This window comes from Triturus cristatus, chromosome 11 (genome assembly GCF_964204655.1).
Source record: "Triturus cristatus chromosome 11, aTriCri1.1, whole genome shotgun sequence".
Lineage (NCBI taxonomy): Eukaryota > Metazoa > Chordata > Amphibia > Caudata > Salamandridae > Triturus > Triturus cristatus.
Window position 1 is genome coordinate 530694785 of NC_140594.1, and position 12379 is coordinate 530707163.

Genomic DNA, 12379 nt, shown 5'->3' on the forward strand with positions numbered 1-12379 from the left:
TGGATATGTTAATGCGTTAGGTAGCCCCAATAAAATATAACTAGGGAAATGGGGAAACTCTGTGTCGAACATTTGGTCAAGGTCTGCGAGCACCTCTGACCAGTAGCGGTGCAGTTTGGGGCAGTGCCACAGCAAATGGGAGAGTGTACCAGAGTGACCGCAATGACTTCAGCACCTATTGTCGCTGCCCCTCTCCCACTTAGCGCGACGGGCGGGTGTGTAGTACCAATAATGCACTAGTTTAATGAGTGTTTCCCTCCCAGAGGCGCAAAAGGCCGACGTGCGAGTCCAATGCAGAATGTCCGTCCATCTCTTATCTGGGAATCTGCGTTCACACTCGGTGTACTGGCTGGTGAGAGCAGGAGATGAGCAGAGGTATTCAAAAAGGTGTAGATATTGGCCAGCAATCATCAGTAATCTCCCCTTGACAAGAGACAGCGTTCAAAAGGAGTAAGTGGCCTGCTTGCGTAGGGTCGCATAGACAGTTGGGTCACCCAATGATGAACTGCTGCGTACACCCATCGTTCAGAGTCTGGTAGCTTAAAGTCCTGCTGGATCCTTGGGAAGTCTAAAAGGCCCTGTTCGTCAAAGAGATCTCCAATGTGTTTGCAATTGGCCTCTTGCCACCGGGAATATGTCGGTCCATGCATTGCTGACAGGAACTCAGCATTTCCCATAATTGGGGTAAGGGGGAGACAGGAGGGGAGAGGTGCTTAGAAATGCACAGTTTGTCCCAGACCCTGACCATGGCCTTGACCACCGGGGAAATGTACACTCCTGGGGGCAGTTCTTGCGCGAGAGCCATGCTATCTTCCATAGATGGATTCCGGCTACCGCCGGATCTAGAAAGCACCAGTGCTTCTCCATAAGTGGATGTTGCCATTCCACTAGGAATCGCAGCTGAGCCACCTGGTGATAGCGCACTAGATGCGGAATACCCAAACCACCCTTAGCCACCGGGAGATATGTACGCTCCCTAGCCATTCTGGCTCTCCTACCGCCCCAGATAAAGGACTCCAAGGAGGATTGGAGTTTTTTCATCATGGAGGGGGGTGGTTGAAGCAGCACTACCTGCATGAGGTAAAGAATCTTGAGCAGGAGGGACATTTTTACAGCTGCTATTCTTCCCAACCAGGAGATGGGACTCCCATGCCAGGACTGGATAAGAGAGCGCACCGTGGCCAGCAGTGTAGTATAGTTATGTGACAGGGATTTGTCAATAGTGGAGAATAGTTGAACGCCCAAGTAAGATTCCTTGGGTGGCCCATGTGAAGGGGAATATCTTTGCTAGGTGTGATTGCTCTTCTCGGAAGATAGTGAGATTAAGGGCTTGGGATTTGGTGGTGTTTGTCTTGAACCTGGATGCCTCCAGAATACTGCAAATTCCTCCAGCATGGGGGGACAGCGACTGGTGTGGTTTGGTGATGGCTAGCAGCATGTCATCCTCATATAATACAATCTTGTGTGCTTGACCACCCATCCACATCCCTTCGATGAAGGGGTGTCTCCGGATGCGTTCCGCCAGCAGCTCCATATATAGCATGAACAGGAGTGGGGAAAGAGGGCACCCCTGTTGCATACCCCTTGAAATTGGGAATGCTGGTGAGGGAGAGTGAGCTATTAATGCATACTAGGGCTATCGGTTCTGCATAGCTGGCCCAGATCCATTGGCGAAAATGGGGGCACAGGCCGATAGCCTCCAGCAGCAACCACAGGAAGGGCCGATACACACGGTCAATTGATAAGAACAGTGAGGGTGTCTGTGAGCGGTTAGGTTTCTCGATTAGGTGAAAGGGGCACTTTGTGTTGTTCCTGCATGTGCATCCAGGAATGAAGCCCGACTGGTGGCGATCTACTAATCCGAGCATGTACCGTCCACGTCTGCTGGCGAGAATCCCCATAAATATCTTTGCGTCCACATTGAGCAAGATATGGGGCAGTAGGGGGGGCATTGCCGAGAGATCTTCCCCAGTTTTTGGTAAACATTTTATAAAAGGTGGCTATGAACCTGCCCTGCCCAGGAGCCTTATCCACCTGGAGCCTCCCTATTGCCTCAAGGACTTCCTGTGTAGTTATGTCTGCTTCTGGGGTACTGCTGTGGGTTCCGATTTTTTTAGGGGGGACCTGTTCCATAAAAGGGGTGCAGTGTGTGGAAAGCCGGGGTTCTGCACTGTATAACTGGGCGTATAACTGACCAAATTCCGCTACAATCTCCGAATCTCATGTCAAGGGATGCTGCTTTTGGTCTACTAAAGCGTGTATGCGGTGCGCATGCGTCAGAGTGCGTAGTCTGTGGGCAAGAAGCCTTCTAGCTTTGTTGCCCCCGGCGTAGTATTTCTGCTTTGTGCGTGGAAGGGCGTACTCTGCTGCGTCCATGTCCAAGGCCTTGGCTGTTTTCTAGCAAAGGTTAGTTGTCGTCGTGCCTTGTAGGTGCCGGTCCATCTATGTGCTTCCTCCATGTCCCTCACTTGCGCCTCTAACTCCGCGCATTCAACCCTTCACTCCCCATTGAGCCCCGCCGCTATAGCAATGTAGGTTCCCCTCACTACTGCTTTGAGAGCGTCCCACAGTGTTGATACGGATATGTGTGGTGTATCATTGGTTGCGAGGTAGTCCATGATTACTCAATTAACTTCTTTAATGGCGGGATTATAGGAAAGCAGTTTAGGGTTTTAGTGCCACATCCTGGAACCCTGACTATTATTGGGAAGTTGCAGTGTAAGAAGGAAGGAAGAGTGGTCTGAGATGGAAGTAACCTCTATGTCTGTCACCACCGGGAGTAAGGAGACAGACTAGGAAGTCGATTCTGGCATAGGACTGGTGTGTGGCTGAGAAAAAGGGGTACGACTGTATGGAAGGGGGAAGTGCCCTCCAGGCGTCGACCAACCCTGCATCAGTGAGTTAACGGAGTCCCTGCGGGGTGAGTGCTGCTGTAGGGCCGGCCATCTGATGGGTCCAATCTAAGAAGGCATCTGGTACCAGGTTGAACTCCCCCACCCCCCTATTAGGACAGTGATATCTGGTGTGGTGAGAACCGTCCCAATCGCCAGGCAAACGAAGGGTTCCTGATGTTCATTGGATGCGTAGAGGCATACATCTGTGAAAGTGCATTGGTGAAGGGTGATCCACACAGATAGAATGCGGCCCGTGATTTCAGAATGTATTTGAAGGACCTGGCCTTGGGAAATGTGTAGATACTAGGATTGCCACCCCAGCTTTCTTGCCGGGCCAGGGCCAGGCCCAGCTGACTAGAACTGACGGTCAAACCATTTAGACCGCAAGCAGTTCCGGTCCTTTTTTAAGAGGTGGGTCTCCTATAGGAGGTATATGTCGGACAGGGTTGCATTCAACTGGGACAGCAGTGCCATTTTGTTTGCTGGTGAGTTTAGACCTCTCACATTAAGACTAACTACCCGCACCATAGAGTGATATATGGGCCGGTGGCTGTGGTGAGTCCAGGCTGGAGCGGGAGGTGCCCTCCTGCCCCGTGAATGTGGTGGGGTGTTTCAGTCTTTCATGTGGGAGGCGCATGGAGAATGTTAAAAGAACAAAACAGTAAAACATAGATAAAGTCACCAACCAGTGAGAAACCATTAATTACGTGGTAGGGGTCCATGTCGTCGGTCATCCGTGCAGTTCGTCTGAGAGGAGGAAGATTAGTTGAGTCCTCCGCCGCTACCTTCAAATGTTCAACCAAAAGATGATGCAGGCCCAGGTGCCACACCTGCCGCCCCAGCGCAGCTGGAGCGGCTGAGGGCCCAGCACCACTGCACAGGAGATGTTCGAAGTCAGTGAGTGCGGGACCTCGCGATGAATCGCCCATCACCAGGGCTGTCATTCATCCGCTCGTTCAGGGGAATGTTCACGTCCAGTGAAATGTTGCAGTAAAGCCGATCTCTCCCTGAGGCTGTCTGCCGTGGTTGGTTTGCCCAAATTCTTGTGAGGTCAGGCCCCAGAGTGCCTTCGGTGGCCAGACCCCAGGGAGGATGTCAGGGAGCCCAGAGAGGATGTCAGGGAGCCCCGGGACCGCTCTAGGTTGCACCGATTCAGATCCAATTCCAGGATCGATGCTGCCACTGGGGGTGTGCGAATCGAATGCGTTTCTACGATCCAGGCAAAGACAAAGCGGAAGGGGTGTCCACTTGTATCGCACCTCTTTGTCCCTCAGGAAGTCAGTTATTGATTTCATGTTGCAGTTGCATTGCAGGGTTATGGAGTAAAGGTCCTGGAACAGGCGCACCTTAATCCCTTCAAAGGAGACGGTGGATTGGTCGCGCACTACTTTCAAGAGGAACTCCTTCTGGCGGTAGTTGTGGAGGCATGTGAGAAAATCTTATGGAGTACCGGGCGTATGAGATGGGTGTCCCACTCTGCGGTCGAGGAGAGTTTTTTTCCCTCCAGCTCTGGCACAATCTGGCAGAAGAGACGTAGAACAAAGTCCTCCAAGTGGCCTGTAGTGGAATGCCCTGATTCTGATATTGGATCTCCAGAACCTGTTCTCTAGATCTTCTAGGTAGTAGTTGAGATCAGCATTGCATTTCTGAAGTTCCAGTATTTTGCTGCGGCACACCTCTAGCTCCTCTTCTCGGGCATCACCAGACTTTCTACAGTGTTAACACGTTGTTCTAGCTCACCCATTTTTCGGTGCATTTCTTTCACATCTGTGGTCATACCTCTCCTACATCTTGGCACCATCTACGAGCGGTCTGGGGAGGCTGAATCTGGGGCTGGACCCACCCATTTGCAGGAGTTTTTTGCAAGAAGGTCTTTGATGGTGGGGTCTTTTTTGGTCCTGGTGGATTCCATTCTATCCTCCCCCAGCAGTGTCAGTAGGGCACACTCCTGATCGTGGCATCTGTGCCCACTCCGCCAGTGGGATAGTCAATCATCCCACTGTTGCTGAGAGAGGTCAGGTCGGGGATTGGGAGCTGTTGCGGCCTCAAAGGGTCCCTCAGAGTTTCAATCAACAAAATGCTACCCCCTATCGCCAGTCTCTAGGCGCCTATCTTGAGGCTTCCAGCTACCAATGCGAGAGATGAGGGTGGGGGGGGGTGGGGGGGGGGGAATTGTCGCCCGCAGGTGTCAACAGTGCCATAGGGGCCCATGCGTTCAGAGAGCAGGCCTCCTACAGTATGGCTGCCAAGGGTCTCTCTGCGTCTCCCACAGGCCTTTTTTGCCTCAGGCATGCAGTGGGGACGGTTCCACACTCCCCAATCAATGCCAAATGTCAGTGATAAGGGGCAACACCACCCTTCTGCCCCACCGTCGTGGTCCCCTACCGGGATGGAGCCATCTACTCAGCTTCACTCAGTCAGCTCTGGTGGAAGGGCTTCAAGTTCCCCTGTTCGGTGCGGATATCACCAGCCTGTTGCGTTTGCAGTCACCGTCATACTGAATTCTGCTCCCAGGTCTTGGCCACTCTGTTACCATGAGGTCCCAGCAACGGGGCCTCTGGCTCACCCACTTGGCCCACCGGGGTAACGAAGAGAGCAGGTTGTACCTTCTAGACAGGCCGTCGCTGCTCCGCAAGACGGGGAGGGGGAGGAGCGTCCACTGGCAGGACTCCTTGCTGCTCTCCATTGTGCCATCGTCTCCGGACAGAAATGCCCCTCCTGGCTGCTGACCCCTGTTACTTGCCCATTTAGCTCATGGGGGATTCAGGCAACTTACTGTGGTGACTCCGGCGCCTTAGCCACCGATGCGCTTGTCTCCAACCCCCCGGACGCCAAATTGGCGTTGGAGCCTTGCGCCTGTCGAGCCTTGTTCCACTGCCATCGTATTGCTTCTTAGCTGTAGCAGCTGCCGGCTGACGCCCACGGCCGCCACCCCACCGCACCGCACTGGAGCCCAGAGCAGGCTAGACCCCAGGAATCCACCAGTTAGAGAATTGGCGTGGTGGAGCTCCGTAGGTCCACTCCTACACAAATGCCACCTTGGACATTCCCCGTATTTCTACTTTTAAACTGTTACCTATAACGGAGTTCTTCTCGATTCTAAAAAATAAAATAACACAGTAATAATTTTTGATATAAAACAATTAGTCTGGATTCAGTCTGAGTGTGTGCAATCATTTCTTGCCCGAGGATGTACAATAAATGCATAACACAGCCATCTGATAAGCCTTACTGCTCGACCACACTACCACGAATATAGCTTTTAGCATTATCTACTTGAGCCTCTGTGAGCCTCTGGTGATCCACTGGACTGTGCACACTATACCTTACTTTGGTGTACTATATACAGAGCCAACTTCCTACACTATTGGAGCAGGGTCAGGACTGATTGGCATATAGCTGTGTCTAATCTGAGGGGGCACAGTGGGCAAATGAACAATGGGTTGGAATGCTACCCAGAGCGATCCCCAGTGAAGAGACTTATTGCAAGCATCCTCCCATCACGTTTTGTGTGTTTGATACTACTATCTTAAACACTGGTGTGCGCAGAGAAGTGAACCGTGATGCTGAAACTTTTCTAAGGATCTAAATGTGGTGGATTGGAAGCTCAACGTGGATGTACTAACATCTGTAACACTCTTCTGCATGTACTACTGACATGTAATGAGGATGGTTTTTTATGTCGATGGAACACAAAGAGTAGTAGTGTGGTGACAAAACAGTAATCCTCAGATACTTGCTTCGGAGTTTGGAAGTCTAATACTGAAACTGTTCATCACAAGATGGCAGGGTGTAGCATTTATGGTGAGAATATTGCTATAAAACTTGCCATGAAATGATCAATGGATAATTCGAACCGCAAAGTGTAAACAAAATAATTACTATAAGTGTGTTTGTTTATCTAAGAATAGCAGAGCAGAAATATATGTAATTCGACCGGAGAAGTGTACAGTTGTGTTTAGCCTCTGAGCAGCACAGAAAAAAACGGTCTGGCAAAACTGGAGTGATGCAGAATGCTCTATTACTTACCGGTAATCTTCATTACTCCGGGTCCCGTTGTCCTCATTCCCCTTCATAAACAGATTGGAGATTACTATCTCCAAACAGAAAAAAAGAGCAGAAGGCATGCTGGGACCCTAATACTGCCCCTCCCACCGGGAGTACATAAGCAGTACTTAGCCAGCATCCCGTCTGTACAACCAAGCCCAGACAGGAAGGCCGGTCGCCCGGGAGGGAGGGAGGGGCGTATGAAGGGGACGAGGACAACGGGACCCGGAGTAATGAAGATTACCGGTAAGTAATAGAGCATTACCCCCAGGTCCCTTATGTCCTCGTCCCCTTCATAAACAGATTGGAGAATACCAAAGCAGAAAAACCGGCCTTCCAAAACCAAAAGCACCCCCAGGAAACCACACCAACGCAGCAACCCAAGGGAGCACCGAGAAGGAGGCAAGGGGAGACCGCAGGAAGCAACCGGTCAGCACCAAACCAGGACCGGAGACAACCCATAAAACAACACAAGGCCAGTACCACAAAAACGAGGCCACCAACCAGAGAAACAGGAGACCGGGCCAAAGAAAGAAGGCCAGCCCAGGCAAGAGGCGCAGCCCCAAGCACCCAGACCAACTAAAAAGGAGGAAGACCCAGGCCAGAAACCGGCCCACCACACCAAACCGAAGGCCCCTGCCAGACGAAAGCATAGAGAAGAAAGCCAACGAACCCCGCAGAGGAGGCCAGGGCCGGGGATGAACCACAGCAAGAGCCGGCGAGCAGAACAGGAACCAGACCCCAATCAGACCAAAAAGGACCACGAAGGAGACAGAAACCCAAAAACCCCAGGAGGACAAAGCCCCCACAGGGAAGAAAAACCACCAACCGAACAGGGCGGCCAAAACCCAGAACAGGCGGAGCAGAAGAAGCAATCCGGAACCGAACCGGAACCTCAAGACGGAGGGCAGAAAAAAACAGAAGCCAAGAAGGAGGACGACCGCACAGGCCCAACACCCAGGCCAAGCACACAGCAAGGGCCAGAGCCACGGAACAAAAAGCCCTGGGGCGCATAGCACCCAGACCGGAAAACCACCAGGTCCGACCCCACATAACACTGAAGAGGAGCCAAGAGACAGCAAAAAATGAGGGCAACAAGGGACAAAGAACCAGGAAGCCAGGACCGAAATCCAGCAACCCGCAAGGGCAGGAGGACCCACAGGCCCAACCAACCCAGGAAGAAGCCCACGTAGAGCCCAGGGCAAAGAAAAGGCAGGGAGGCCGAACGAGACTCCCAGCAACCCAACGCCGGACCAAACAGAAGGCCGGAAGAAAGAACAAGCACAGGAAACCACCAAAATGGAAACCCGAGGAAGCAGAGAAGCAGAGGGCCAAGCAGCAGAAGAACCCGGACACCCATGAGTCAGGAGGGAGAGCACGACAAGAAGGCCCAGCCAGAGAACACTCAGAACCAGAAGGAAGCCCGCAGACCAGGAGCAACAGGAGGCAACCCCGGAGGAGCCAACCCAGAAGCCCCGAAAACCCGGACCCACACAGGGCCGGACAAGGGACCCTCAGTCCACGAAAAAAGAAGAGGGCGGTCATCCAGACAGGAGCAACAGGGACCAAAGCCCAACAGCACCCAACCGAACCCCAGGAACCAGGCAGAGACACGGACACTCCACTAGAGGTGAACCAAACCCAGGAAATAAGCACCGGCAAGAGCAGGCCCAGAAGGACCCACCAGAACACGACACAAAACCAAGAGAGCACCCCGCCAGGATCCACCGAGAGAGCACAGACAAGGATACCCATCTGAAAAAGGGCGACCACCAGACGCCCAAAACCAGCAGAAACCAGAAACCCCTGCAGAACAAAAGAGGAGAAACTAGAGCCAAGTCAAGGACACAGCACCAGCGAAAGAGAGCCAGGCTCCAAACAAACCAGACATGAACACCAGAGATCCAAAACGCGAACCGCCACTGGAAACACACCCCAGGGGGGACGCAAAAGGAAAGTGAGAGCAGGACCCAACCCAAACCGTCGGAGAAGCTGAACGCCACAGGCACCCCCAGGGAGCCACAAGCAGGAAAAAACCTGTACCGACCCAGCCGTACGACAGAGACCAGGCGAGAGAGGGAGCGCCACAGTCAATAGGAGGGGCGACTAGGACCCACCGAAAGAAGCCAAATACAAGCCCAGAAACGAGCAGGAGCGCCGCAGCAGCAGAGGAACACAAGGCCACACCAAGGAACCCCAGAAACCAGGAAACGGCAGTGCCAGAGCCATGAGCACCCAAAAAACAATAGCAACCAGCACGGAAGAAGCCAGAAACAGATGCAAAAAGGAGGCAGCAACAGCAAAAGAAGCCCCCCAGCATACGGCAACACCGAACTCCAGGGAGGTCAAACCCCCGAAAGGAAAGGGACATCGTACCCCAGCGGACAGAGCGAGCAACCCCGAAGAGGGGCAGAAATAACCCACGGCACAGCCAAACACGGCCCACAACCAGCTGAACCGGACGGCAGCAGAGGAACAGAGCCAGCCGCACAGGCAAGGACCCCCGAGGAGGGAATCCAACCTAGGAACCCAGCCCACTCCAGGCCAGACCACAGCACGGGTCCCAACAACACCCAGCATCAGGACAGTGCAGAAAAGTCAAAAAACAGGCAGACCCCGGCGTGACCAAGAGAGCAAGAGAGGGCAAGCCCAAGCGGACAAGAGAGGACCACGACCCCAGACACACAACCCAGGGAGGCCACGTCCCACAGAGGCTAAGCGGCAGCTAGCAAGAAAGCCCACAAACTCCAAGTGGAGCAACACAGAAGCCCCGGAGGGAATGCGGCAAGGGGACAAGGCGGCACATACCCGCTGCAAACGACAGCGGACGCGCAGCGCCAGCCCAGCAGCCAGGGAGCAGGATGCCGCAGAGGCAGAGAGCCAAACCGGCGACCAGGCCCCCGCAAGAGAGACAAGGCCATAAAAGACAGCCTACACGGTGAACCAAAACACCGGCATCACCGCACACCCCAACACACCATCCCAGCCACCCGGAACATCCAGGAAGCCAAGGACGAGGAACAGCCCAACCAGGCAAGAACCCCAGCCCCGTAGACCACACACGAGGGCCGAAGTGGGGACGCAGAGCAGCAGCAGAGAGCAAGCAGCACAAGCAGGAGGCCCTAGGTACAAACCCCAGCAACACCAGGAGCCACCGCCACCCAAACAGGCCAAGGGCAACCCGCCAAAAATTGAACAGGAGCGGGAGGACCGGCACCACTATCAAAACATGGAACGCTTCATGAATCCGCGTGTCATCCTTGCGCAGGGGCCATGCTAATCCACTCTGTGGAAAGGAGCCACCAGCAGCGCGGGAAGAGCAGGAAGCGCCCAAAGACAGAGGCGTCCATCGGCCAACAGCCCCCAAAGAAAGGGCCACACAGCAGCCCTAGTGCACAACCCACGAGAGCACCACGGGAACGGAACCCCAACACACACCGGGGACAGGACAGAGAGGGGCGGACACAGGGAAAAGAGAAGGAGCACACCAACTCTATGTCGCACCACGCAAACACCCGAAGTGCAGCAGAAAACCGCAAGTCACACAGCCACAGAACGGGAACCCGACGCAAAGGCACCGGAGCGCCCCACAAGAACACTAGGGACGGCACCCAAGGATCCATACAAGAGCGCAAGGCGCAGGGAGACCAGGCGAACAGTGCAGAAACACAGTATGCCGAGCCCCTGTCAGGCTCCAACCCGGGACCCTAGCCACAAAAGAGGCAGCCCACGCGGTAAGGCAGAATCCACAACTGGGAGGAAACCAGCACACGCAGAGGCAGCAGCCAGAAGAAGCGTCACACTGCCGCAGCCACAAACTCCGGCAGTAGAAGAATCACTCGGACTCAGGGCAAACGGGCAGGAAGGAGGAGCAAGGAGCCACGCACCCCAACACCCCCAAGCAGTCAAGCGACAGCGACAGCAAAGAACCAGGACAGCGCCAGCTTAAAGGGAATCCAAGGGCGCGCCGGTCGGGATGTAGCTCAGTGGCAGAGCGCATGCTTCGCAAGCATGAGGTCCCGGGTTCAAACCCCGGCATCCCCAAGAGCCCCCGCCATCCATCACGGACCTGAGATAAAGAAAAGAGCACCACAGCAGAGCGCGAACAAAAAACACCGCAATGCGGGACTCACCCAGGGCAGGGGCCGGACACCACCAGCAGCAAGGCCCCCACCCCAAAGGAAAGGTAATCCATGGGTGCGACTGTCGGGAAGGAGCACAGCGGCAGAGCGCATGCTTCGCAAGCATGAGTTCCTGGGAGCAAACCCCGGCATCCCCAGGAGCCTCCGTCGCCCACCACGGACCTGAAATAAAGAAAAGAGCACCACAGCACAGCGTAAACAAAAAAACACCGCAATGCGGGACTCACCCAGGGCAGGGGCCGGACACCACCAGCAGCAAGGCCCCCACCCCAACAGCAGGAAGGTACGGCACATAGGAAACGCGGCACGCCTCCCAAACGCCCAGCTTCAGGAAGACGTGCACGCGACCCGGAAGTACCCGGGAGTGCATCAGCCGCAAAGGACCCGCAGGATCCAGGCAGCACACCAGCCACCACCGTCACGACCCCCAGCAAGCCCAGCAGGCCAGGGGACGGACCAGGAACGCCCCCCCGCCCGCAAAGCCAGGCAGACGGGCGGGGGGAGGAAGAAAGGAACGCCACACCAGCCCAGCAGGAGTAGCAGAACAGCACACCACGTCCATTCTGTCGACAGACAGAAAAAAAGAACAGACGGGATGCTGGGTAAGTACTGCTTATGTACTCCCGGTGGGAGGGGCTGTATTAGGGTCCCAGCATGCCTTCTGCTCTTTTTTTCTGTCAGGAGATAGTAATCTCCAATCTGTTTATGAAGGGGACGAGGACATAAGGGACCTGGGGGTAATGGGTGCTACCTGGTGTTTGGGAGCTGGGCTGATTTCTACTATAAAATGAAGCGCGCTGTGGGCCTGGATTTGGTGGACCTTTCTCGTATTTGCAAAATACCCAACTTTAATGTGTTCATGTTCTTTTCATAGCTCATTATAAAAGCACAAGTTCCAGGAGACCACAACAATATCTGCCCTATGGTACTCCACAACCCGTGTATTGCAACAGGAAGTAAGTGTGGTCTATAGCAATGGTTGGGGCACAATTGGGCACCTAAGTAACAACTGCATGTTATTGAGGAGCCCCAGAAAAACCAGGTCAAGACTCTGGAATTAGTCCAGATCTCGTGTGCATACTTTAAGCAGCCGCAACTGATAAGCTCTGATCTGCAGCACTTGTCTTTACAGCCACTTGGATTTCAATTTTGTCAAATTATGACCAGCAGGTGGGCGTTAGCACATAATTAAAAACATAATGTATCATTGTCAACAGATGTGAATTAAAGCAGCCCCACAATCAGTCCCACCTGCTTCTGCTGGAGGTGAATTGTTAATTAAAGAAGCCTCACAAT

At 53.9% G+C, this 12379-nt stretch overlaps 1 pseudogene; it reads right to left on the reverse strand.

Moving 5' to 3' along the window:
* Nucleotides 1-10164: 10164 nt before the first annotated feature.
* LOC146784523 (U6 spliceosomal RNA) lies at nt 10165-10235 on the reverse strand (annotated as a pseudogene).
* Nucleotides 10236-12379: the final 2144 nt, after the last annotated feature.